General features: G+C 48.2%; 1 protein-coding gene and 1 pseudogene across 3 annotated transcripts in view; one reads left to right on the plus strand and one right to left on the minus strand.

The window, feature by feature from the left end:
* Positions 1-1,192: 1,192 nt before the first annotated feature.
* PDK1 (pyruvate dehydrogenase kinase 1) overlaps positions 1,193-27,494 on the minus strand; it is an 84,019-nt gene continuing 57,717 nt past the window's right edge. The window contains exons 12-13 of one of the 2 annotated variants that reach the window (XR_004441702.1): positions 17,219-17,324; positions 1,193-1,615 (exon numbers count right to left, since the gene is read on the minus strand). The gene's annotated coding sequence lies outside the window, so the exon portion shown is untranslated. Of the gene's footprint in view, positions 1,616-17,176; positions 17,325-27,494 lie in introns of those variants that run through there. The other variant, XR_004441701.1, reaches the window with a different exon arrangement.
* LOC117094854 lies at positions 13,373-24,429 on the plus strand (annotated as a pseudogene). Its single transcript, XR_004441704.1, has 19 exons — positions 13,373-13,442; positions 15,156-15,275; positions 15,856-15,915; positions 16,097-16,177; positions 17,030-17,068; positions 17,331-17,378; positions 17,467-17,551; positions 17,647-17,753; positions 18,799-18,885; positions 18,991-19,098; positions 19,294-19,391; positions 19,781-20,057; positions 20,325-20,393; positions 22,036-22,111; positions 22,542-22,633; positions 23,206-23,306; positions 23,389-23,484; positions 23,574-23,726; positions 23,813-24,429. The product of XR_004441704.1 is annotated as a golgin subfamily A member 8S-like (transcript).

A 27,494-nucleotide genomic window follows, 5' to 3' on the forward strand; every position in this document is an offset into this window, starting at 1 on the left:
TGGCAAGTCTTCTGGGGGGAAATACAGCATTTGGAAGGGTGGGAAGCAGAAGAAATCTCAGGCAAGGGAAAGGCATGGACAGAGCCCCAGAGGACAGAACAGGTTGTGGTGGACTTGGTGTCCACATAGACCTAATTAGTGGTCTTAGCTTTTGTGTTTTCAAAATTACCACAGTTTGTGTTCTAAAACTGTCATTCCCTTGATTTTATTGTAGGCATGCTATCTGTGTATTTTTAAATTTAAAGTAACAGTAAAGGAGAAATGAAATTATTTTGTTTGAGAAAGAGTTAAAAGGTTAAAACGTCTTGATATAAATAATTTTCTAATGGGAGATTTGGTACACCCCCAGAAGTTGACTTTGGTTCAGAGAATAGTCTTCAGATCTAGAAAGGACTTGAGGAGTCCCAGAGAGGAGCTGCATGGTCTGAACCCTTTGATTCTCACAACAGAATGGATAAAAACAATTCCAACCATGAAACGATGCAGATGTTTATATTTTGGATATGGTAAGATCAGTGCTGTTGTCAGAGGAAAAACCCTTGGCCATCACAGGATGGGAGAGAAAGTTTCAGTTGTAAAGAATACTCAAATGCCATTTAAGGAAACGGGTTCTTCTGCCCCTATTCTTTGAAATACTTAGGGTTAAGTTCTTAGTTTTTGACATCACAAAAATGTCAAAGTATCCTGTTCTAAGAGCCATTTCAAACAATTGACTAGAATTTCAGAGCAATTACATGAGAGTAATACCATTAGAATTTTTAAATTACTCATAGCCCTATATACTAACAAGTATGTTCATGCTTGCGTGTTCTCTTCTCATCTTTACTGTGTGCTTGCTTTCTTAGTAATGGCATGTAGAAGTTGTTTTAAGCAGGAATAATTCTCGAGATAATTTTGTATGTTTCCTTTTTTCTCTTTAAGGTATATATTGGGTAGAAGAGCATTATGTATGGAACTTCTCATGAAACAGGTGATTTTCTTATGATACTCAATTTTCACCCTCAATAGAGTGTTTTGATTATGTAAGCTAGATTCTCTTAAACAAATTTTAGTGTTTTTTTTTTTTTCATAGCCCCTACTTTCAAGAATGAAAGAGGTCAACCAGTAAAATGAGATTGTACTTGGTGCTGAATCTATGCTAGGATCGGCATTAAGAGTGACCTTTATTAAGGTTCTAATTTGCTCATGGTTGGGCACTTAAAACGTCAGTTTGTTGGTTTTTGTGAGATTCTGGAAACGGTCCAATTTTACTTTTTCCCCTTGTCTCCAGATGTTTTAACACTGATCTGCTGCTGTTGAGGTATATGCCATCTTGTTAGGCCTTCTCAAGTGGGAATCAGGAATGCTACTGTGTTCCAGAGATGTTTTGTTCTTCCTATAGGGCTGAAGCAGTGCCTACTCAATAGAACCGGTCATCGTGCAAAGAAATGCCACCTGACCCAAAGGCAAAGCCAGAGTGCAGCTTGGAGCAAAGAAGGTACTTTTATTAAGAATTTTATATAAACCATAAGATATATTTTATATTACTTTGTGCGCCTTCTTCTTATCTTAATTCTTTTTGAGAGAATTCATTTCATTTTCATTTGGTTTGTTTTCTTCTTGTTACAAAGATGATCTATAGAAAATATAGAAGTACAAAAAAATTAAAGATACTAACTGATGATCGCTTAATGATTTAGTATCTGCTTGTTTAGTCTTTGTTATATTTACTGTAGACAAACATATCTCCAGTTGTACATTTATTATTGGTATGTATACCCTAGTAAGTTAAAAGTTATATGTACTTGAAGTTTTGCAAGTTGAGTTCATATTGTAGAATTAATTCCTGATGAACTTTTACGTGCTAGGCAGTAGTCTTTTTATTTATTTATTTATTTATTTATTTATTTATTTTTTGAGGCAGAGTCTCGCTCTGTCGCCCGGACTGGAGTGCAGTGGCCGGATCTCAGCTCACTGCAAGCTCCGCCTGCCGGGTTTACGCCATTCTCCTGCCTCAGCCTCCCGAGTAGCTGGGACTACAGGCGCCCGCCACCTCGCCCAGCTAGTTTTTGTATTTTTAGTAGAGACGGGGTTTCACCATGTTAGCCAGGATGGTCTCGATCTCCTGACCTCGTGATCCGCCCGTCTCGGCCTCCCAAAGTGCTGGGATTACAGGCTTGAGCCACCGCGCCCGGCCCAATTTTTACTTTTTATTTACTCTTTCAATCCTCTTAAGAACTTAAAAAGAGGGTATTACTAATATCTGCATCTTGTGGATGAGGTAACTCAAGGTCGGTAACTTATCCAAGATCACAGGTGGCAGAGCAAGGATTAAAACCAGACAGTCTGGCTGCCCAAGGCCCAACCAAGAGGAGCTGAGAGCAAGCCACGGGGCAGAAGGATGTTGTTCAGGCTGGTTTTCAGTTCAGTTAACATGAAACGCAGGCTGTAACCTTAATTCCAGGACATTACCGAGAAAGCCTCCCAAAGCCATAGGTTTTTTACCATGAGCATGAGTTTTAGCAAGAGTTTGAGGTTTAAAGGCCACATAGTGCTCTAACAAGCTTCCATTCACGCTTATGGAGGGACTGGTAGTTGAGCTAAATAGTGAAATCCTGGAGCACACAGCCTTTAGGGCAGGTTCTGACCTATTTCTGTGGTCAGGAAAGACACGTCTTTCCCTGCTGCCCACAGCCTCCAGTTATTCACCTTCAGAATTTCCTAGTCTGTGATCACATTCAGATGAGAGATCTGTTTTGTTTTTTCCAGGGTAGGAGGAAGGGAGTCACCAACAATACTAAGCAGTCTAGTCTTCTGTGTATAAATGAGCAAGGTTGGGGAGCCAAATTTGTGAACCTTGTGTAATCCTGAGATTCTCCAAGAGAATTAAAGAGAATGTCAGGATTACGCTTGGTGGTAAAGTGGGCTTATGTTAGTTGTCTCCACAGCTCTCATCAAAAGCAGACACAGATACTTTTTGTAGGAAATTATTTCTAACTTAAGCCTGTAGGATTCCCAAAGATTAAAAGCAGGCAACTATGAATTCAGTGAAATCATAGCATTCAAGTAGTCAACCCAACATACTTGAGAATTATCAGAAACAATGAATAATATGTTTCCCAAAGACTATAGGTTTCGGAATTACCAGATACAGAACATGTTATGTCCAGACCGTTTATTCCCCGAAGAAGACCACCAGAGTCCAGAGTCAAAGCCAAGTGGCAAGGATCTTTAATGCAAGTTCGAACTTGGTCCCTCCGTTCTACAACATACAAGAGGGCCCGGAACAATGCCCGCGCTTGCTTTTTATAGCTTGAGGTAAACAGGACTTGTCAGGTTACAGAGGAACAAGGCATTACAATTGGTTTACATTTTAAATTATGCTTTTAGCAGCTTTCTTATTGGTTCCTGCGCTTTTACAAAAGGTTGCAACCTTATCGGAGGTTCTCCAGGTGTTGTTTTTCTTTGAAATATACAGAGGAATGTGTTTGTGTCGGGCTCAGGAAGTGGAGGCATTGCTCAAGGCTGTGATGTGTTTGTGTTCTTTCATTTCCCCCTCTCTCAGGTACTTCTGGAGCCAATCTTGGGTCCTATAGGTCTGACTCCATTTCAGTGTCCACAGTTTGGTATTGAGCTCTGAGGACCATGAGCTGTATGGTGTCAAACCTTTCCTTGACAAACCGCAAAATTCTGTTTATAACACAAGGTCCTACGGTAAGCAGAAACAGCAGACTTAACAGGGGTCCAAGGAAGGGGGCTAACAGAGAAAACATAGAGGAATTCCACCATTGGTTTGCAGCTGAGGCAAACTGCTGTTTTTTCATTTCTATGCTTAACCTGCATAACTGCTGGACCCGGTTCTCTACAAGCCCTGATTCATTGATATAAAAACAACAATCTTCCTTTAGAAACATACATGTACCACCTTTCTCAGCAGTGAGCAAGTCTAAGGCCCTCCGGTTCTGCAAGGCTACTTGAGCTAGGGATATAAGCCGTCGTTGGAGGGAGGCAAGGGACTCAGCCACTCCTCCATAGCAACAGCAAATTGTTGGTACAACTTGTTATTTTCTATGAGGGTGTGACCTAGGGCTCCCCCTGCCAGTCCGGCCGCAATGAGGGATGATGTGAGGGAGATTCCTGCAATGAGGGGGAGAAATATGGCTCGTGTAGGTCTCGGTCTAGGGACTGGGTGAATAGTAGTACTAGTCCAGTTACCGGTGTACCCCAGGAACTTGCCGGCAGTTAGGAGAGTTAACCGGGGAACTAATGTAACGGGAAGACACAGTTGGTTAGTTACAGAGGGACCAGATAGGTTCTTAGATAATGTTCCATTACACCAAAAGACTATGCCCGGCGGGGCCCTCAGGTTGGTGTTGGGGGGCGTTACAGTGATGTTGTAGAGGCTGGAGTTGGTGCCTGAAAAACAGTAGGGAAACTTCTCCTGACTGGGGTTCAGGTACAGTGGCACATCAAGAATGGGGGCGTTTGTGAGATTCTGAAGGTTGTTAATTTGGGTAGAGGATCCCCATGGCAGAGGGACAGCAGTTAGCGGTGGGCGTCCTAGGGTGGCACATAGAAAGCAACTGGACAAGCTATGAAGTCCTGTAAGGTTAGCAAGTTCTACTCCTTCTCGTAATAATTCTAACCAGGAGAAAGGACGTAACTCTTGTGTTAGTCTGTCTTCCTGTCGTTGGATATTCCCATGGACCAGGGGCAGTACTTGAACTAGGCCCTGCCACAGATAGAGGTGACTGCTAGGCCACGTGGAGGAAGGGGAGTAGTATACAGCTCCATGTTGAGGCTTGGTCCAGTGGGAGTTCCAAGGGTCTTTAACTACCCAAGTATAGATGCCACCTCTACCCTGTCGGTAGAAGTTTCCCCCGGATCGCTCGCGCCACCCTCTGACTGAATGCATTTTACAGTAATTGTAGGGGCAGCCTGCGTTTTGGTGCCACCAATAGTGTTTACAATTGTATTTAGTCTGATCAAACTCAAAACATATTATTGGCACCTTTGGTTCGGCTATTTGAAAACCAGTAAAATTTAGCAAAATTGGGTCACTGCACCCTGAGGGGGGGCAATCAGCACTGGCTAATAATTTCCCGGGTTTATGAGGTTGCCCAGGGTGGGTTTGGTTTTCATAAAGCCAGAATCTCCAGACAAAGGGATTAGAAACTGGTTTCGTGTTTGCCCCAGTGGCCACTAGGGCAGCTAACGCTAGGGTTAGACTGCTTAGCTGCATGTTTGCAGTGAGCTATGCTGCCGGCGCAGGGTGAGTTTTAAGGGGTTGTTCTTAGCTCTGTCCACAGTCCACGTGGTTGGTGCTTCAGTCGCTGCCGTGAGTGGTGCAAGAAGGTCGGAGGTTGGGTCCACCGGTTTGACGTGGGTGTAGTGGATCCACGACGCGATGCCCTCCACTCTCAGGGCGGTGGGTGTGGTCAGGAGTACCTGGAGTGGTCCCTTCCACCTGGGTTCCAAGGTCTCCTGTCGGTGTCGCTTAACCAGGACCCAGTCTCCCGGCTGGTACGGATGGGGTGTCGGTGGGGGACCGGTCTCATATAGTTCCTTCAGCTTGGGCCAGACTTCCTGATGATTTTCTGCAAGGCTTGTAGGGAAAATAAGAGTTCAGAGACATTTTCTGTTTCAGATTTGAGTAGATCATCTTTTAGGCTGGGAACCAGGGGTGGGGGTCTGCCATACATGATTTCATAAGGGGTAAGGCCCAGTCTGTAAGGGGTGTTACGGGCCTGGAACAGGGCGTAGGGGAGAAGGACCACCCAATTAGCGCCAGTCTCCATAGTCAATTTAGTTAAGGTCTCCTTTAAGGTCCGATTCATCCTCTCTACCTGTCCTGAACTCTGGGGCCTGTAAGCGCAATGTAGTTTCCAATTTGCCCCAATGATGGAAGCCAAATCCTGACTTACCTTAGCAACGAAGGCTGGTCCATTATCTGACCCTATCTGGACGGGGAAGCCATACCTGGGAAGGATATCTTCTAGAATTTTCTTTGCTACAACCTGAGCAGTCTCCCTCTTGGTTGGGAATGCTTCAATCCACCCTGAAAAAAGTATCTACAAAGACAAGTAAGTACCGATACCCGTAGTTCCCTGGCTTTATCTCAGTAAAATCTACCTCCCAGTAGATAACGGGCCTGGTTCCCCTGAGCCTTGTTCCCGTTGCAGCCTGGGATTGAGGGTAGGCGTTGTTAAGCTGGCAGACTTTGCAATTGGTCACGATGCTGCTTGCCGTCTCGACTATATGTCTGATTTTGAGCTTGGAGCGTCTGATCAGATCTATCATCCGCCGGGCACCCCAGGTTCTAACACTTATTGTCCTAATTTTTCTGGTAGGATGGTTTGGTCATTAGTATCAGTCCACCACCCATTCTGGATCTGTTTCAGGGGAAGTTTGTTGATCCACTGGAGATCTTGTTCTGAATAATCAGGGAGATATGGCAGGTCCCGGGGGCCCGGATCAGGGAGCTGGAGTGCAAGGAGTTGACTGGGAGCCTTTGCCACACTCCTTGCAGTTTGGTCTGCCAGAAAGTTGCCTTGAGCAATTGGAGTGGTTGGTTTCTGATGCCCTGGGCAATGTACAATAGCCAATTTTTCTGGTTCCCATAGGGCTGTTAACAGGGCTAGGATCTCCTGCTTATTTTTTATCTCTTTTCCTTCAGTCGTTAGTAACCCTCGCTCCCTGTAAATGGCCCCATGTATGTGTGTCGTAGCAAAAGCATATCGGCTGTCTGTGTATACTGTCAGTTTCTTCCCTGCCCCTAGGGTAAGAGCTTGGGTGAGGGCTATCAGTTCGGCCTTCTGGGCCGATGTCCCCAGGGGCAAGGGTTCCGCCCAGATTACCTCAGTCTCTGAACTCACTGCTGCTCCAGCGTACCTCTGGCCTTGGTGAATGAAGCTGCTTCCATCAGTGAACCAGACGAGGTCTGCGTCAGGAAGTGGGCAGTCCTGTAGGTCCTCTCGAACTCCGTGCACCTGAGCTAGTATCTTAGTGCAATCATGGAGCGGGGCGTCCAGGTCCGGGTTAGGCAGCAGCGAGGCAGGGTTTAAGGTTGTTGGGGGCAGGAAAGTTATCCTGAGAGGGTTTAGTAGTAGTCCTTGGTAGTGGGTGAGGCGGGCATTACTTATCCACCAATTAGGTGGCTGTTTGAGTACACCCTCGATGGCATGTGGGGTACCGACCCGTAATTCTTGACCCATGACAAGTTTATCAGCATCTTGTACCATCAGGGCCGTGGCTGCAATCATTCGGAGGCAAGGGGGCCACCCGGTAGCCACTGGGTCTAATTTCTTTGACAGGTAAGCAAATGGCCTCCGCCAGGGGCCTAAGTTCTGAGTTAGCACCGCCTTGGCGACACCCTTGCTCTCGTCCACGTATAAGTGGAAGGGCTTAGTGACGTCAGGTAGTCCCAGTGCAGGCGCAGAGAGTAAGGCGGTTTTGATCTGCTGGAAAGCCGTCTCGGCTTCTTCTGTCCAACTAAATGGCTGCTGTCCCCGGGTTGCCTGATATAAGGGTTTAGCCAGCTCCACGAACCCAGGTATCCATAGTCTACAAAATCCTGCTGACCCCAGGAATTCCCTTACTTGTCGGGTGGACTGTGGCCTGGGGATCTGCAGAACAGTCTGCTTCCGGGTGTCTGTTAACCAGCGCCGCCCTCCTTTTAGCAGGTACCCCAGATATGTTACTTCTGGTTTACAAATTTGTGCTTTCTTTGCCGAGGCCCGGTATCCTAGATTTCCTAAAGCTTGTAAGAGACCCTTGGTCCCTTGGAGGCAAGCTTCTTGGGTCTCGGCTGCAATCAGGAGGTCATCAACATACTGTAGTAAAGTTATTTCAGGGTGTTTGCGTCGGTACTCACCCAGGTCTTCATGGAGGGCCTCATCGAACAGGGTGGGAGAGTTTTTGAATCCCTGCGGCAGTCTGGTCCATGTCAGTTGGCCACTTATGCCCCTCTCAGGGTCAGTCCACTCGAAGGCGAAGAGCTTTTGACTCTGAGGGGCTAAAGGCAAACTGAAGAAGGCATCTTTCAGATCTAAAACAGTATACCATTGGTGTTTGGGGTTTAGAGTACTCAGGAGGGTGTATGGGTTGGGCACAGTTGGATGTATGTCCATAACCCTCTTATTGACTTCTCTTAAGTCTTGTACAGGTCTGTACTCTCCGTTATTAGGTTTACGTACCGGCAGCAATGGAGTGTTCCAGGGTGAGTGACAGGGCCGAAGGACCCCTTGGTCGAGGAGCCGATGGATGTGGGGCGTAATTCCTACTTTGGCTTTTAGGGGCATTGGGTACTGCCGTACCCGAACAGGATCTGTCCCAGGCTTGAGTTCGACAAACAAGGCAGGACGGTGTTTCGCTAATCCTAAGCCCCCTGTCTCTGCCCAAGCTCCTGGATATTGCTGGAGCCAGGTTGCTATGTCCTGGTCAGGGGTCACTTGCTCTTGGTGGAGCCGGTACTCATCTTCTAGGGTTATAGTCAGGATGGGCACGGGCTGATTTTGGGAATTGGTCACGATGGGCCCCTTAGGGAGGAAATGGATCTGTGCTCCCATTTTAGTCAGCAGGTCTCTCCCTAATAAGGGGCAGGGGCTCTCAGGGATGACCAGGAAAGAATGGGTTACATTCCTGACTCCGAGGTTTACTGTCCTTTGTGTCGTCCAGGGGTACTTCTTAATTCCTGTGGCCCCTTGTACCCATGAGGACTTGGTGGATAATTTTCCATTAGTTGTAACTAGGACCGAATGCTGTGCTCCTGTATCGACCAAGAATTGGACTGGGGACCCCTCCACTTGCAAAGTTACCCTAGGTTCGGGGAGGGGGTCCAAACCCCGTCTTCCCTAGTCTTCGTCTTGAGTGACTAGTACGGGTGTAGGCCTAGGGGGTCCCTGTCCTCGTTGTTTCTTCTTAGGGCAGTCTCTTACCCAGTGGCCAACTTCCTTACAGTAGGCGCATTGGTCTTTGTTCAGATTATCATGTCTGGGGCACTGCCTAGGTTGAGTGTTCTCTGGCTGTAGATGCTCTTTCTGTACTACTGCTGCCAGGACCTTAGTCATTTTTTCAGTGGCCTTAAATTGCCTTTCTTCTGGAGTATCTCTATTATTGTAAACTCGCTGGGCTATCTGGAGGAGGTCCTGTATCTGTTTTCCCTCTAAGTTTTCTAATTTCTGGAGTTTCTTTTTAATATCTGGGGCTGCCTGATTTACAAAAGACATTACAATAGCTGCCTGACTTCCTGGGGCCTCTGGGTCTATGGGGGTATACTGTCTAAAGGCTTCCATTAATCTTTCTAAGTAGCTGGCTGGGCTTTCTGTCTTTCCTTGCAAAACAGAGTATACTTTAGCCAAATTAGTGGGCTTGCGAGCAGCCGCCCGGAGACCCGCCATTAGAGTCTGGCGATAAAGGTGTAGCCGTCCCCTACCTTCTGCTGTGTTGTAATCCCACGCCGGTCTGGTCAGAGGAAAAGTCGCATTTATGAGGTCAGGGTTGGCAGTTGGTTGACCGTCGTCCCCCGGACCAGCTTTCTAGCTTCTACCTGTATTCTCTCTCGCTCCTCTGTTGTGAACAAGATCCGGAGGAGCTGCTGACAATCATCCCAAGTGGGCTGGTGGGTGAACATGACACTATCTAGTAAAGCCATTAAATCTTTGGGGTTGTCTGAAAACCGGGCACTCTGAGTCTTCCAGTTATACAGATCACTAGTGGAGAATGGCCAGTACTGAAGCCTGGAGATTCCCGTGTCATCTGGGGGTCCTATTTCCCGGAGGGGTAAAGCCACTGTGGAGTCAGGCGGCTGGGGGGGGCCAGCTCGCAAAGTGCGCCCCCGCATCCGCCCAGCCGGCCCTTCAGAGTTACTTTCACTTTCAGCAGATCCGGAAGCTCCGGCCGCCTCCCGTGGCTCAGCCCGGGGGGCTGGGGCCTGGGGTCCGGAGGGGTACGGAGGGGGTTCTGTGGACAGTGGGTCCTCGCTCTCAGGTAAAACAGGATGGGGGGGCCGTCGGTTGCTTGGATTTTAGCGGCCGAGCAACCAGTGCCTTGCAGGGTTCCGGGGCTAATAGGAAGGGGGACAGCCAAGGGGGCGGGTTCTTAATTAGGTCCTGCCATATAAGAATGTATGGGATATGATCCGGGTGGCCGGCACGCCCTGATAGGAAAACCTTGGACTTGACTCTAGTGATGACGGGAAGGCAGAATGTCCCTCCGGGTGGCCACCCTACATCAAAGGCAGGCCATTCGGAGCGGCATAGAGTAATTAGCCTTCCCTTCCTGATTTCCATACTAAGATCATGGCCCCTTGCTCTAACATCCTTGAAATTACTTGTAAGGAGAGATAGGGGAGTGCTCTGGGTATTACCCATTTTAAACGGTAGCGCCCGGAGAGGCGTCTGGAACAGGTCCTGCAAGGGAACAAATTATGTCGGCCACAGGCGTGCACCAGAAATCTGGGTCAGAATCAGATCAGAGGGGAGCCGCCAGCGCGCACCAGAAATCTGGGTCAGAATCAGATCAGAGGGGAGCTGCCAGCGCGCACCAGAAATCTGGGTCAGAGTCAGATCAGAGGGGAGCTGCCAGCGCGCACCAGAACCTGGGTCAGAGTCAGATCAGAGGGGAGCCGCCAGCGCACACAGCCGCCAGCGCGCACCAGAAACCTGGGTCAGAGTCAGATCAGAGGGGAGCCGCCAGCGCACACAGCCGCCAGCACGCACCAGAAACCTGGGTCAGAGTCAGATCAGAGGGAAGCCGCCAGCGCGCACCAGAAACCTGGGTCAGAGTCAGATCAGACGAGAGCCACCAGCGCACACAGCCGCCAGCGCGCATCAGAAACCTGGGTCAGAGTCAGATCAGACGAGAGCCAGGGGACGTCTCCCACCGTCTCCGCTGCCGTCCTATAGCGTGTCCGTCAGGACTGCGTCAGCTTCAGTTTCAGACCTCGCGAGTTACAGATACAGGTTTAGAACAGACACAGACAGACAAACAGAGACAAGCCGCAGACTCAGAGAGTTGCAGATTCAGAACGGACACAGACAGACAACAGAGACAAGCCGCAGACTCAGAGAGTTGCAGATTCAGAACGGACACAGACAGACAAACAGAGACAAGTCGGCTCACCTATCAGCAGATCGATCCTAGTAGATCCGTTGACCGGGGGTCTGGTGGGCTTGGGGGAATCCCGGACGAGCCCCCAAATGTTATGCCCAGACCGTTTATTCCCCGAAGAAGACCACCAGAGTCCAGAGTCAAAGCCAAGTGGCAAGGATCTTTAATGCAAGTTCGAACTTGGTCCCTCCGTTCTACAACATACAAGAGGGCCCGGAACAATGCCCACGCTTGCTTTTTATAGCTTGAGGTAAACAGGACTTGTCAGGTTACAGAGGAACAAGGCATTACAATTGGTTTACATTTTAAATTATGCTTTTAGCAGCTTTCTTATTGGTTCCTGCGCTTTTACAAAAGGTTGCAACCTTATCGGAGGTTCTCCAGGTGTTGTTTTTCCTTGAAATATATGGAGGAATGTGTTTGTGTCGGGCTCAGGAAGTGGAGGCATTGCTCAAGGCTGTGATGTGTTTGTGTCGGGCTCAGGAAGTGGAGGCATATGGGGGGATGTGATGTGCTCAAGGCTGTGATGTGTTTGTGTTCTTTCAAACACAGATTTCAAATATTAGAATTATGAGAAAATAGTTACACATGAAGTCTAATATATGTAAAAAAAAATCACTCATAAAATTGAGGAAGCAGTAAGACCACCAGGAATGATGAGGAAGACCTGAAAGGAAAATGGAAGAAATAGAACTTACAGAAATAAATATATAGTTGGGTAGGGTGGCTCACACCTGTAATCCCAGCACTTTTTGGGAGGCTGAGGTGGGAGCACGGCATGAGCCCAGGAGTTGGAGACAAGCCTGGGCAACATGGTGAGAACTTGTTTCTACAAAAAAATACCTCACCACCACCAAAAAAAAAAAAAAAAAAATTAGCTGGTGTGGGGCACCTGCCTATAGTCCCAGCTACTCAGGAGGCTGAGGTGGGAGGATCACTTGAGTTCAGGAGTCTGTGGCTGCAGGTTCGTACCACTGCAGTCCAGCCTGGGTGACAGAGTGAGACTCTGTCCCAGAATAAAATGAAATAAGGAATAAAAATGTAATTGTTGAAATAAGAAATTCAGTGGATGGATTAGACACCAGAAGAAAGAATTAATTGGTTAGATAATTCTCTCCAAAAGTAAGTCAGTATGTTACACAGAGAGACATGAGGATAGATGATAGAGCAGAAGTTGGTGGGGTTGAGGGGGAGAGGGAGATCAGAATAAGGTCTAAAATAAATCTTAGTGGAATCCCAGGAGGCGATATTAAAATTATATTAGAAAGTGAGAGAAATAGAAGTTCTTCTTTTGTTTTTGTTTTTTTGAGACAGAGTCTCTCTCTGTAGCCCAGGCTGCTGTGCAGTGGTGCGATCTTGGCTCACTGCAAGCTCCGCCTCCCGGGTTCACGCCATTCTCCTGCCTCTGCCTCCCAAGTAGCTGGGACTACAGGTGCCCACCACCACGACTGGCCAATTTTTTGTATTTTTAATAGAGACAGGATTTCACCATGTTAGCCAGAATGGTCTCGATTTCCTGACCTCGTGATCCACCCACATCGGGCTCCCAAAGTGCTGGGATTACAGGTGTGAAGCACCGCACCCAGCACAAAAGCTTTGTGTTTTTACAGATATTAGACTTGTTTCTTGTTTAAGCAAAAAAAATCATAACAATAACATAAGAGAATAAATGTTTTTCCAAAAAAGAGAAATCATTGTGATTATCTTATCTTATTGGAATGTTGGATAATATAGTCTGCTTCATTAACCATCAGCATGCTATAGATTTTCCATTTTTATAGGCTCTGTATCTCAGTTAAGGCATACTGGTAATTTTTGTACTGTATTTGAAGATGAAAAATACAGATCAAAATCAAAGACCTTGCATAGAAGCTGGATAATGAAGACAGCTCTGGAGGAACACATATACACACACAGACACACACATATATAAAGTATACACACTTTTTAAAAAAGTTTTAAAGCTTTAAAACAAAAGCCGGCCCCTTCCCTCTATGAGATTGGGCAGCCCCTCCCTCTCTCAGAGTGGTTGGGACAGTGGTTGCATGGACAGCTTTCCTTGTGAGCCACAGGTCCCTCTGGACACACTGCTGCCTGGCCACGCCCCAATTCCCTTTCATCTTTCTCATTGACCAATGGGCTTGGAGCATTAAAGCCACGCCCCTTTTCTGCATTCTACTGGAGCCCTGGTTACGCCTCCTCTGGTTCAGTTGCTCAGCTGCCTGGTAGGTGACTGGAGGCGTTGATCAGTGCTCGGTGGGATTTTGCTGACGTGGCTCCAATCCCGCTTCCCTCCCCACCCTGCGATGGCAGAAGAAACTCGACAGAGTAAATTGGCCTTAGCCAAGAAAAAGGTAAATATGCACCAGGTCATGGCCCCCCAACCTAGCCACAGATCCCCTTTGATGACAAGACCACTGCCAGAGTCAATATCACTCCTGAGGCACACCAAACTGGGACCCCCAACCCTGGCACCTCTGGGCTCCCACCACCAAAGTCTTGTCAATCAGCCCTGCCCCTCCAGTAAGCAGCCCAGTCCCTACCCTCACCAGTCACCCCAGGGTGACTTTGGGTGTGTGACTCCTGGGACTTCCCGCTCTATTACTGGGCCCTCACCTCCTGCCTACCCAAACTTGACCTCCCTGGGTTCTTTGGGCTCACGTTTCCAAGCACCTGGGTCCCCCAGCCCTAGGCCCCACCCTCGCCAGTTGTCCCTGGGTGACTTTGGGCTGGTGATTCCTGGGGCTCCCTACTGCAGACTCTGTCCTCCCCTCCTGCTGCCTCAAAGTCAAACTCCCTGGGCTCTTTGTGCTGGTGTCTCCAAGGACCTGGGTCCCAATCCTGTGTTTCCCTCCCCCATAGTGGAGTGGGACTCGGACATTTTGCTGATGTGCCCCCCCCCCCCCCCCCCGGCCCAACCAGGAGGAGTGGAATGTAGTGATGTCACAATCTGCCTAGGAACTGTCATTACTGGAAGACCGGCCTTTGATCTTATGACCCAGTGCCCTAAGTGTTGTCACCCCATTTCTTGTTCTTCTGGTCATAGCGCAAATTTGCAGCTGGAAGGGGAATGGAGACCATGGGACCTAGGAGCAAGGGGTTCCAGGCTGCCTCACTCCTTTAACATAGACATTGATGGGGGAAAAGCCTACACTTCCCCTGTGAGCTCAAAACATTGACAGTATCTCTGGGTGACAATGAGAGAATGGGTTTGGTTTGGTTTTCTCCAAGGCTTCTACTTTCCAGAGAGATTTTAACATTTTTTTTCTGAGTTCTCCACCTCATATTCTATTTCTCCATGGTTCTGGGACCAGACTACCCTTCAGTCAGTGGTCTCTGAAGTGAGATTTGCTCATCTTCTGTGGAACAGATCTTGGGAAACTGAACTTGACAGCTTGAATCTTCCTCATATTATCTCGACCTGCAGAACTTTGAGTGCCACGGGATAAATGTGGGACATCTTTCTGAAGCATCAGTTTCCCTTGATTCTCTTGAGATAAGGAGAAAAAACATTAATGTACTTAAGGATGACAGTCACATAGGCTTCTGAGAGTGTCACATATACTACCGGACTTCTCTCTGAAATGAGGCTTGGGTTGTCCTCTTTCTGATGAATTCCCAGATTTAACAGAAAGGCTGCCTTCTGACAGGAGGACACATTGATATAGAAGTTTGAGAGGTACTGGTGCACTTCTTGATACTAACAGATGTGTGAGGATGTATGACTCTAAACCATGCAGTTCCTGCCTACCTAATGTTTACTTTTCTACCTCTGCCTCTGGTTTTGGTCCCTGGCATCTGCTGACTTTTGGCAAAACCCCAGAGCTTGGAGTCAGAAGACTGAGTTTCAAAGTTCCAGTATCACCTTTTCTTTTTTCTTTTTTTTTTTTCTTCTAGCCATTATATCAATCCCTCTCAGTCACTAAATGATTGTGACAACACCTTGTACAGATATTGGTGTCATTAAATCAGATGATATACAAGAGTATTTTGTAGAAACTGTAAAGGAGCATGTGGCTGTAGGGGCTGATAGTTCTCATGAGGATTACTGCTCTTCTTTCCCACAGTTAAAAGAACATTGGCAGAGAAACAGCCCTGGTGCTCCAGCAGGAGTGAATAAGAACAGGAAAACAAATGGCAGTAGCCCTGAGACAGCCACTTCTGGTGGTTGCCACTCAACTGGTGATGTGAGTCTTGGCTGACCAGGCTCCTGGGACAGGGGGCCCAAGGGGCAGTAGAGGGTAATTGTTAAGATTGTGAATGGACTGTTGGGTACTGGTTAAGAATTCTGGGTTTGAATCCTGCCTCTCCATCTGCCAGGGATATAATTTAGGTCAAGTTGCTTGAGCTCTTGGGGCCTCTCTTTGCACATCTGTATATATAGGTGGTATTATTGTTTGACTTCCATTTGTGAGGTTTAAATGAGATTTGTTATTGTTTTATGTTAATCCCTAGTACATGGCCTGCTGTAAACACCCAGGACACCAGGATATGGTCATTGCTGTTTGATTTTCCTCATCCCCAGTCTCAAGGGGAAGCCAGGACAATGAGAACAGCCATTTGCCATCAGGAGTCACTGAAAGGGCGCCAGGGTGGGATGGTGGGGAGATAAGAACCATGAGAGAAGTTGGCACAAAGGAGTTATGGGACAAAGGGTCCAAGATAGGCAGAAAAGAAAATTGTGCCAGCTGATGGGGAAGAAAGGAAGTCAGAGGGCTTAGACACAGAGGGACAGAACATCTCCATGTGCACTCTCATCTCTTGTAGTCAGCAACAGGTATCCACAGAGAGGGCCCTACGTCATCTGCACCCCTCAAGGATCTGGAGGTAAGAGGCTCTGGGCGGAGGTGCAGTGACCCCGCAGGCCAGCCCTCCAACCTCCTCCGACAGCGGGGACTGGGTGCCCCTCTGTAAGCTGAGACAGCCCACCACACCCCAGCCCTAATGATTGTTCTCTCTACCTCTCCCCCACTCCTCCTCCACCTCCTCTTCTCTATATGCGCCTCAGAGCCGGTCCCAAGAACTAGCAGCAGTCCTGGACTCAAGGCCGGTCAAAATCAGTCTACTGAAGAACACCATCAAATCTTTGGTAAGAGTCCAGTGAGGTCCCCTGATTCCACTGACAATCCTGGGCTCCAGTTTCCCCTTGGGGCCCTGAAGAAAGGGACTGGGGGCCCCTGGTGCCAAGGGCAAACAGGGAGCTGGGGCACCCAGACCTCACCTGGAAGGACCCCAGAGCATGCAGCATGGCTGTTCTTTTGCTGCCCTCTTTGCCGACTCTCTCCTCTCCACACACCCCTGCTCTAGTCCTGCTACACACGCCCTGGGGTTGTTGCCTCTCGGGGGAATGCGAGCCTGACTGGTTGTCAGGGGCCCCGTATTTCTGCCGTGACTCAGTCCCTAATTTGCTCTTTGATTCTGGACAAGCCGCCTCTGCTTTTTGGGCTCGCATTTCCAGAGGAGGTAGTGAGTATCAAAGGTGTCTGTTAGCTCTTAGAGTCCGAGATTTAAAGGGCCCCTAGAATGGAAACCTCAGGGCCAAGGGCTCCTGTCTGTCATTTTCTGTCCTATATCTGCTGTGAAGAACCGTACCTGGCCCATTCGTGCTCAGTAAATGTTTACTGAATGAACGCACTTTTCTAAATCACAAGCGGGCAGAAGGGGGGGCCTTTCTCAAACTCCATCTCTAGAGGTTTATGTTACTGTCCTCTCAAGAGATTCCACATTCAGACTTTGAGTTCTGTGGCTGTGAGTGAAAACCAACAAAGACCCAAATCCTCTGTCCTTGGGAGCTTGAGGAGAGTTTACCAATTCGTGTTCCCATTATGTCTGAGAACTTTGCCTTTAAAATCCATTCCTGGCCCCTGCCTACTGCTTCCTGGCCTGGGGAATAGAGTTGAGGGGGCCGCCCTCCCTCACCTTCATTTGACTCTCCCCACAGAAACAAGAGAAGAAACAAGTGGAACATCAGCTGGAAGAAGTAACGTGATTTCTTTGTTTCCTCGCGACATGACCGCTGGGTTTGGGGGCACTCAGATGTAGAGGCCCCAGTCTCGTCTCACCACTCCCAGCCTGTGGAAAAAGGCTCACCCCTCACATTCCACCCCACCTCCACAGGGTCCCTGATAACCTGATGCCATGGGTGGGCCTGTCCTGGGGCATTGATGACATTCTGGGGCATGTCTCTTGCTGTGCCATCTCTGCCTCCCCCTGGTAAGAGCTCTGTCTTCCTCTTCCTATAGGAAAAGAAGGCAAACAGTGAGAAACAGAAAGCTGAAAGGAAGCTAGAGGTGAGTGGAGGGTGTGAAGTTTTCTCCTGTCCTCCAGAGAATGTTTCTTTCCTTCTCTTTCAGCACTTGCTTGGCTTTTCTCCCAAAGGTTCAAGTCCAGAGATTGAATATACAGAAGGGGAAACTAAGTACGCACCTGTACCACCAGAAACGCTCTCTCAGATACTTAGAAGGTGGGAATCTGGGCACCCTGTCATTCTTCAACCTGGCACTTTGATAGGTCTTTAGGGGGAGTCCTTTGGGCCCCATCTCAACTCTCTCATTACAGAGGAGTCCAAGGATCTGGCCGGCCGCCTGCAACATTCATTGCAGCATAAAGGAGAGTTAAAGCGGGCTCTCTCTGCTATCACCACCACACAGAAGAAGGACGACAGAGTGAGTCTGACCACCTGCCCCATCCCCTGGGAGCCCAGCTTCGCAGATGGAGGAGTGAGCCTAAAGGTCCCTTCTACAGGATGGAGTGTCCTGCCCAGAAGGCAGCATGACCATTTCTCGCTGCTTTTGTGTCTGGTTGTTAGAGGCAGCCTGGGGCTGAGTCAGCTGCTCTGGGTGGGTTGGGGGGTGCGGTGGGGAGCGAGCACTGGACACAGAACTTGGAGGCCAAGTGCCTCCCCTGCCCTTACCTGACTGGGGTCTTGGCCAAGTCCTAGGTGGTATATTGGGTACTTTACTTGTGAAGGTACAGGAGAGTACCTTTAGTATGTTACCATTTCTGTAGAGAAAGGAAACCTCTGTGTGTGTGTGTGTGTGTGTGTGTGTACATACTATGATAATATACAGAAAACATGTCTGTAAGGTTCATAGAAAACTCAGGAGAGAGCAACAGGGTGGCTGGGAGATACTTCCCTGCTGTACCTTCTGAGTTTTGAACTATGCGAATGTATCATCCTTTCAGAAAGTAAACAAAAGATTAATTTTCCCCTTCCTATCTGTGCCCCCATCCCCAGCAAGAAAAAATGGGCTTAGAGAATTGGATAGACCTGGGTGTTCAAATCCCAGCTCTGCCTAAGTGATGTTAGGCAAGCGCTTAACCTCAAATACTCCATGATTTTTCATCTACACAACAGAAGGAATCATAGTAACTGTCTCCTATGGTGGTTGCGAGAATTAAAGGGGATTGCTAGCATGATACCTGGTGAAGCACTCCATAAAGGTTCAAACAGTGGTAGTAATAACAGTAGTAACAATAGCAATATTATCTGATCTCTCTGGGCCTCTGTTAGCCAGCTGTAAATTCAATCTCTTTCCCTGTCCCTTCCAACTTTACTGAGTTCTTTTAAAAACCAGACCACAGACTTGGAAATGCCTCAATCTTTACTGACCGAGTTGTATATTCAGCCTAGCCCTAGCTTGTTTAAGGGGCACTGTATGGAATGGCCCAGGTTCCCTATATAGAAACTTCTCACTCTTCACCATCCAGTCCTCGAGCCACAGGAAAGCACATATGGAGTGGAAGTTAGAGTGGTCCATACGGGAGCAGGCACTGCTGAAAGCACAGCTGACACAGGTGAGGTTTTGCAGAGGGAGGGAGGGAAGGAAGATGACCCCAGGTGGCCAGGAGCAGGTGAGGACCAGTGACAGCCCTTCCTAACTTCTGTGCCCATTCTTGCAGATGAAGTATTCACTTAAACAAGTCCAGCTAGAGAGAGATGAATATGCTCAACATCTAAAAGGAGAGAGGGCCCGGTGGCAGGAGAGGATGAGAAAAATGTTGCAGGAGGTGAGGTCTGACCGTTCAGCTCTCCCATCTTAGATAGGTCACTGGATCTTTCTAAGTGTCTGTAACATGGGAATAGTACAGCCAGAGGTGGTCATGGGTCTGGGCTTTGTGGAGGTGGGGGCAGAGAGGGAGATGGCAGCCTGTCCAGCCACCAGCCCCTCTCTCCAGGGCCCTTTTCCCCTGTGCTTTGGGCAGGTTTGCACCTTGAAGAAAGAGAAGAAGGATGTTACGCATTGGGTAGAGAAGCTGGAGAGGAGTTTGTCCAAACTCAAAAACCAGACAGGTAAGATGGGGCTGGCATGACCTGGGAGCAGGCCTGGCATCAGAGGGCTATGGGGGGGGGCTTAGAATGCCCCAGGGAGGTGGGTGGATGGAAGGGCTTTGAGGCAGAGGGAAAGAGGTCTGTGCCGGGAGACAGCAAGTCTTGTCATCTCCGTGAGCCTCAGTGTCCCCATCAGCAAATGGGGCCCATTGTCAGTCACCCACAGTGCTCTCCATCTGAAAGTGGTTTGGAAGATTGGCTACCATCCGGGTGCGAGGAATCATTCGCAGTGAGGCCAAGTTTGGGGAGGCTGAGAGGAGCTGTGCACCAAGAGGAGGGGTTTTTTTGTTGTTGTTTTTGTTTTGTTTTGTTTTTGTTTTTGAGAATCCAGAGGCCCTTATTGTCTGCTTCCTTTCTCAGCTGAACCCTGCCCCGGGAGCCCCCAGCAGTGCCCCCTGAGGAGGAGCTGCAGCACCTGAGGAAGGAACTAGAGAGAGTGTCAGCAGAGCTCCAGGCCCAGGTGGAAAACCATCAGCACGTAAGTCTCCTGAACCAGGCACAAAAGGAGAGGCTTCAGGAGCAGGAGGAGAGGCTTCAGGAGCAGGAGGAGAAGCTTCGGAAGCAGGAGGAGAGACTTCGTGAGCAGGAGGAGAGACTTCAGCAGCTGGCCAAGCCACAGAGTGGCGTCGAGGAGCTGGTGCGTTGCCCCACCTGGGCAGCCTGCCCTCCTCCCTAGTCCTCCAGGCCTTTGTTTCCCAACTTGTAAAATGGGGCAGTGTAGCCCTCACGTGAAATGTTACTTCTAAAGGCACCTGTGAGCCAGAGCCCTACTCTGGTGGCTGTGGGAGAGAGGGGATGATTTTTCTAACCTGCCTCCACCCTTCCCGGTGCCATGGGAGGCAAACACCAAGTTCTGGGGTCTCCAGCCGCAGTGGGTGGCTGCTGATTGCTTCTGTCTGTCTAGAACAATGAGAACAAGAGTGCACTGCAGTTGGAGCAGCAAGTGGAGGAGCTACAGGAGAAGCTGGGCAAGGTGAAGTAGATTGTAACCCCCACCCCATCCAAGAAGGGCTGGGAGGCGGGCACCAGCCTCTGGGGAGGGGAGGTGCCAGGCCAGAGGCAGCTGCAGCCTGGGGGCAGGTGACCCCAGCACCCTCCAGGGCAGTCTTGTGACTGTTTCTTCCTTCCTGCCTTCTGACTTTTAGAGGTGGGTAGCCCTGGGCTCCTCCGAGGTCTGGAAATCATCATCCCAGCTAGAGGCATGGAGCCCCCCAATCATAGGGGAAGACACAGTGGTATAAGAGTCTCCTTATGCCAGGCACGGTGGCTCAGGCCTATAATCCCACCACTTTGGGAGGCTGAGGCAGGAGAATCTCTTGAGGTCGGGAGTTTGAGATCAGCCTGGCCAACATGGTAAAATCTCATCTCTACTAAAATTACAAAAAAAAAAAAAAAATAGCTGGACATGGTGGAGCATGCCTGTAATCCCACCTACTCAGGAGGCTGAGGCATGGGAATCGCCTGAGCCCAGGAGGTGGAGGTTGCAATGAGCTGAGATTGCACCACTGCACTCCAGCCTGGGCCACAGACTGACACTCTGTCTCAAAACAAAACAAAAAGGCCTCCTTAGATTAAAACTGGATTCCAAACCTCGGTTCCACTGGTCACCATTCAAGTACTTTGCATCTCTAAGTCTCTGTTTCTTTTTGAGATGGAGTCTCAGTCTGTTGTCCAGGCTGGAGTGCAGTGGTGCAATCTCAGCTCACTGCAAGCTCCACCTCCTGGTTCACATCATTCTCCTGCCTCAGCCTCCTGAGTAACTGGGACTACAGGCACCTGCCACCATGCCCGGCTAAGTTTTTGTATTTTTTAGTAGAGACTGGGTGTCACTGTGTTAGCCAGGATGGTCTTGATCTCCTGACCTCATGATCTGCCCGCCTCGGCCTCCCAAAGTCCTGGGATTACAGGCATGAGCCACCGCGCCCGGCCGTCTCTTTAACTTCAAAAGGAAGTTAGCATTTTCCTTACAGAGGTGCTGAGGATTAAATGAGATAATACATGGAAAGCATTAGGCATGTAGCACACTTAGCACATAGTGGTTGGCTCCCACTGCTTTTCCAGCAGTCTGTGGCCTACAGTTTAAATGGTGAGAAGAGGGTATGAGATTTGAGGCTGGGGAAGGAGGCATGGGGTTCTAGGAAAGGGAGACAGTCAGTTAGGCCTGGAGTAAGGGGCCAGGGGCCTGGGCAGGCGACAGAGCCCCACAGTGCCCTCGCTACCCTATTAATGAGCCCAGAATCTGGAAGCCAGCCACCATGTGCCCTCACACCCAGGGTCTTCCTACAGGTGGAGCTGAAGAGCCAAGAGGCTCAGAGTCTGCAGCAGCAGCCAGGCCGTTCGTTACCTGGGTCACCTGCAGCAGTACATGGCCACCTATCAGCAGCAGGTGGCCGCCTATCAGCAGCTGACCTCTGAGGAGGTGCTGCACAGGGAGTTACTGCAGCAGACCCAGCTAATGAACCAGCTGCAGCAGCAGGAAACTTGGGGCAAAGCAGTGGCGGAGATGACCCGCCAAAAGTTGCAGGAGACCCAGGGGAGGGAGCTGCTGAGGACAGGGCCGTGAGGGGGACGACCTGGCAAACTCCGTGCCTTTTCACTCCTTCCTGGCCCCTTAGGAACACCTGGAGGCTGCCAGCCAGCAGAATCAGCAGCTAACGGCCCAGCTGCGCCTCATGGCTCTCCCTGGTGAAGGTACGGGACACCACTCAGAGGAAGAGGAGAGAGCCCCAGGAGGAAGGGGGGACTGTGAGCAGCACAGGATTGAGGAGTTGGAAGAGACCTTTAGAACAGCTGGTCATTATGCCGACAGGGTGCCTGCACTAAGTTCGGCATCAATATGGTGACTTCCTGGGAGTGCGGGGCCACCAAGTTGCCTAAGGATGGCTGAACTGGCCCAGGTCAGAAAGGGAGCAGGTCAGAACTCCTGCACCGACCGGTAGTGGGACTGTGCCTGGGCGGTATAGCCAGATCTTGGTTCTTAAAAGGAAAAATAAAGAACAGCAGCTCATTCCTCTCTGGGGAGGGCTGGCTCAGGGTTACCCAGTGAGGGTGGGGGCAGAGGTGGGCCCACAGTACCTCCCTTGTTGGGTTGTATGAGGACCCCTCTGGCCACCCCCCACAGGAGATGGAGGAGGACATCTGGACAGTGAGGAGGAGGAGGCACCTCAGCCCTTGCCGAGCGTCCCAGAGGACCTGGAGAGCTGGGAGGCCATGGTGAGCCTGACTCCCCCTACAACCATTTTGCCACCTTGCTCTGTGGTCCCTCCAAGACCCCTTTATGCTCTTAGTTTCCCTGCCTTCTGATTTCTCTGCACCCTCACCCCTTCCGAGAGCCAGTGGTCAGACACCATCTCCCCTGTGACCAACAGGTGCACTCTCTGAGGCCCCAAGGGAAGGGGCTGCGCTCCACCTTTCTGCCCCATTTGTTCTGTGTATGTCCCTACAAGAATGCTCACCTCTTGCCCTCAGGTGGCATTTTTCAAGTCCGCTGGAGCCAGTGCCCAGGAGGAGCAGGCACGGTTACGAGAGCGGGTGAAAAAGCAGAGGGTGTGCTGCCAGCGCCTGGCTCACCTGGTGGCCTCGGCCCAGAAGGAGCCAGAGGCAGCGGTCCCAGCCCCAGGGACTGGGGGCGAGTCTGTGAGTGGGGAGACCCACCGGGCCCTGCAGGAAGTCATGGAGAAGCTGGCCCATGCCAGGACTCACTTCCAGCTTCTCCATGACTTACTTGAAAATGCCACCTGAGGGCAAGTTGCTGCCGAGATGTGACCCCATTATTTTGGCTCCAGAGTGGCCTTATGGATATCCTGGAGGAGAAGGCGGACCTGAGTGAGCTGGTGAAGAAACAGGAACTGCGATTCATCCAGTATGGGCGGGAGAGATGCCATCAGTGAGTGGGAGGCCAGGGCACCGCAGGGGGAGCTGCAGGGCCTTCGGAGGGGCCCCAGGGTCTGAGCCCTGTCCTTCCGCAGGAATGTTCGTCAGCTTATAATAGAGGCAGGGGGCAGTGCCAAAGATGCGGCAATGGAGACATCATCAGGCTGGTCCAGCACAGGGTGGAGATGAAGGTAGGGTGTGCAACATCTCTGCGGGGGTGGGGGTGGGCGTGAGATTGGGCACTGGCAGCAGCGTGACAGCTGAGCACCCCTCCCTCCAGGTGAATCTGCTGGCGCTGCAGGAGATGCTGTTACGGCTTTTAGGGAGTACAACAAACACAGCAAATTCCTGGCCACTGCCCAGAATCCTGCTAATGAGCCCGGTCCAGGAGCCCCAGCCCCCAAGGAGCTTGTGGCTGCCGACCAGCATGGTGGTGAGTAGAGCCCTCAGGTGGGGCGGGCAGGCAGGAGCAGGGGGCGCTGGCACTGCACTCAGATCCCTGCCTCCCTCTCTCCAAAGATCTTTGTGAAGTGAGTCTCACCGACAGCACCCAGCCTGCGCAAGGAGAGGCCAGGGAGGGGTCTCCCCAGGACAACCCTACTGCACAGCCCATCGCGCAGGACCACCAGGAGCACCCAGGCTTGGGCAGCAACCGCTGTGCGCCATTCTTTGCTGGGCTTGGCTGCCGAGAAGAAGGAGATAAACATCACCATCATCAAAGAGCTGGTCAAGAAATTTTTAAAAAAGAAACAAAGTTATGGGGTTAATCTCCTACACAATCCATTTACTTCATTTGAATGTTAGAGCCACTCTTGATTATTTGTGTTTCTAATTTGTAGTTTAAGTTTATTTGTTAAAAGTTAAAAGAGATTGGGTCTCTGTGGCTTTCACTGAGGTTCACTCTGGCATCCTTTAGCATTTTCTTTTTTAATTTCATAATTGTAGGTCATTAGCATGTATATTGAGTTTGCCGTTACGTGGTGGGAGTTCAAACACACAAAGACCCACTGTTTGCACAAAACTATTCTCGTTGGTTTGGAATAGGCTGCCTTGCTTTCTAATGTTCTTGCAGCATGTATATTCATTACAGAATTCAGATAAAATTGCTTATGTCTGCTACTGTTTGATCCAATCTTAATCACGTGAGCTCTTCATTAGCTCAATATGCTGGTCTGCCCTCAAGTGTGCACTGTGATTACTTTGTAATATAGCCACTGTGAGTACTGATATTTAGAGTTGTTTAAAGGCCGAGTAGAACTGGAAACAGCCTTTCTCCATTTTCTGTGTACTGGTGATGGGAATAATCACGTTTTGGGGGAGCTTTTTAAATCTCGCAGAAGAGGACAGTGGCCTGCTCCGGCAGCTGTGTGCGGGACAGAGGGGTTTCCTTGGTTCCGCTGCCAAGAATGAGCTTGGATATGGTAGTTCCCTCAGGATTGTGTGCACGCTGGCTCATGAAGCTATTGCATCACGAGCTACAGCAGTTGTACTCTTTTTCCATGACCTAAAAGGGATTATTTCTGAGGAATGAAAGGTTCGCACGTTGACTGTGGATGTGAAAACCTTCCTAGCTTAGAGCACTGGCTGGAATACATTTTAAAGTTAGAGTTCATGTTACCTGTTTTAATCACATGACTATAGCGCCCAGTACACAAAGGGTGCTGGCTGGCATTTCTTAATGTATAGTACAGATCATAAGAAATCCTTAAGAGTTTAATGTCCCTGGAACAGGCATACAGGCTCTAGTCAAGAATGAATAGAGTGAAGAAAGCTGTGTGACACCTGGCTTTCCTTTCTGTTCACGGAGCTTCTTTGAGGCTTGAAGACTGATTTTACCATCTAGACCCTCTGGCTGGCTAACCTATTCTTCAACCCACCTTAGTTACTTGACATAGGAATTTACTTCTTCTCGTTGAATGGAAAACACTTTGAAAAATAATAACAAACATTATCATAAACTAATATATGCGGGAGTACTTAGTTGAAACAAAAAGGGGTTTTAGTAGACAGTATTATAGTATCTTTGAAAATCAAGGAGAAGTTTATGAAACTTAAAATGTTTAGAAACTGCAGTGCAATCTACTGTTTGTGAATGTCAATGTATTATCAGGAAACATGTCTGTACAATCACAGAGTTGTATTTCCTCACAAACCTCTTTACGAAGAGTGAAATATGTTTTTGTACCTCTTGGTTTCAGTTAGGGACGTATTTTGTGCAATATTTATGTGATTGTGCCTATGCACGATGAATGAAGCATTTCAGTCACACATTGCCTAAATAACTTGATGATGCTTGGGAAAGACTCAACAGTTAAAACCTCATGAGGTTCTAATGTCTGTGTTCCAAAACACATCACAGTATTAGGATATAGGGAGATATGTACGTGTGCTCCCTGGGGTGGGGATTTCTAGTTACTAGACCATCTCCATTTTCAGCATTTGGCATCGTCATGACACTTTTATAAATATGACATTAACAGGAGACCAAAATACGATTTTACCGATGAAATAACAGATTTGCCTGCATTCATTGAAAGAGCGCAAATATGGGGTCCTTGTGACTTCAACTGACTCTTCCGAATTGTATGAATGTATCAATGTATTAGATAAGCCCAGTTCCAGCATAATAAAGAAAAAAAAATGCACTTAAAGTCCTGTTCTTGCCTTTTATTTTCTGAACTTCCCGCTTTTGGCATCTTTGAGTTTCAGTTAAAGACAGTTACTTTAAGTCCATTCTAAACCCCAGGCTAGAAATTGGACCACTGTGAATTAGCCACATTATTTGTGTAATTTTTTCTTTATCATCTGAAACTGGGTTTACCTATACATTGATAATTATTTCAAAGGTACTTTTGTCGTTGAAATCACTTCCCTTGTCTGATAAACATCAGTGACTGGAAATGACCTTCAGACAGTGTTTAGCATCTGTCACCAATCTGACAATACTGGTTCATCAGGTGCCGATGGCTTAAATCACAACTCTGGCGTATTCAGCTGAATGTCCGTCTGGAAATAAATTTACTGTATTAACTGAAATTCCACCTCGTGTAGGTATTTGTCATATATTGAGAAAAAGTAAAAAGAATGGCAATCACCATGATAACAACCTAAGTCTTTCTTCAAAGTGCACACAGTCTTTTGCGATACTTCATTCAGCCAAGTATTTGTGCTCTTCCTCATTCAGTGTAAGGCAGCTTTCAATTTGCTTAGAAGGCAACACTGGAAGGTTAGAGTTCATCAGAAACATAGAGTTTTAAAATGTGAGTTCAACTGAAAAATCTGAATTTCTGTAGGAAGAATCAAAACACCTATTTAAATATTGCAATATATAATCATTTTAAAGTATTTGATTAAACCTGATAGGTTTTCCAGAAATGAAAAAAAAATCAGCTCTAAAACCAAAGCTGATTTTTAGAAAATTTGAAAACATAAACCAGCCCTATCTATAATATAATTTCTCTAGAACTTTATCTTAGTCATTTAAAAATAACTATTAAAAAATACAACTGCTATCTTAATGTTCTGAAATAAGTTAAAACATTTTAAAATATGAATATTGTAGCTTAAAAGAAACGTGGGATGGAAAAGTAGAGAAAGAAATGCCAATTCCAGTCCAAAGCTTTATTTGCCAAATTTTCTTAGAATGAATTTTACCAATTTATGAATTCTTGTAAACAGAATGTATAATGGAAATACTGAAAGACTTTTGCCTAACGTGGCATTATGGACTGCTGGGTGATGCTACTGTAATGTAATAAATTCTTAAATTGTTGCCAAGTGCTGTGTTTGCCTAAAATTCTTTTGTGTGTCTTGAAAACTGTAGTATTGAAGGATTGACAGTGTGCAAATGCTGGGCTGCTTGACATGAGATAATCGGTTTCATTTTTACAAAATTGCAATATAACTATGCAAGTGTTTACTAAAAGAACAAAATAAGAAAGTTACAGGATTAAATAAATTATGGGGTGAAAGTTATGGGATTAAAAATGTAAAAATGTTGTGACAAAAAGACTTCTGGCAAAAAAGTAGAAAAAAGTTTTATGAAAAATTACCAAAAAAAGTTATGAAAAAGAAGTTACAGGATTTTTAAAAAGTCAAGGGATAAAATTAAAAATGAGGCCTGGGCGCTGTGGCGCCAAGCCTGAATCCCAGAAATGGGAGGCTGAGACAGGCCGGCAGATCCTAAGGGTGGATCAAGAAA

This window comes from Trachypithecus francoisi, unplaced genomic scaffold, assembly GCF_009764315.1.
Source record: "Trachypithecus francoisi isolate TF-2019V2 unplaced genomic scaffold, Tfra_2.0 Lachesis_group13, whole genome shotgun sequence".
NCBI classification, from domain to species: domain Eukaryota; kingdom Metazoa; phylum Chordata; class Mammalia; order Primates; family Cercopithecidae; genus Trachypithecus; species Trachypithecus francoisi.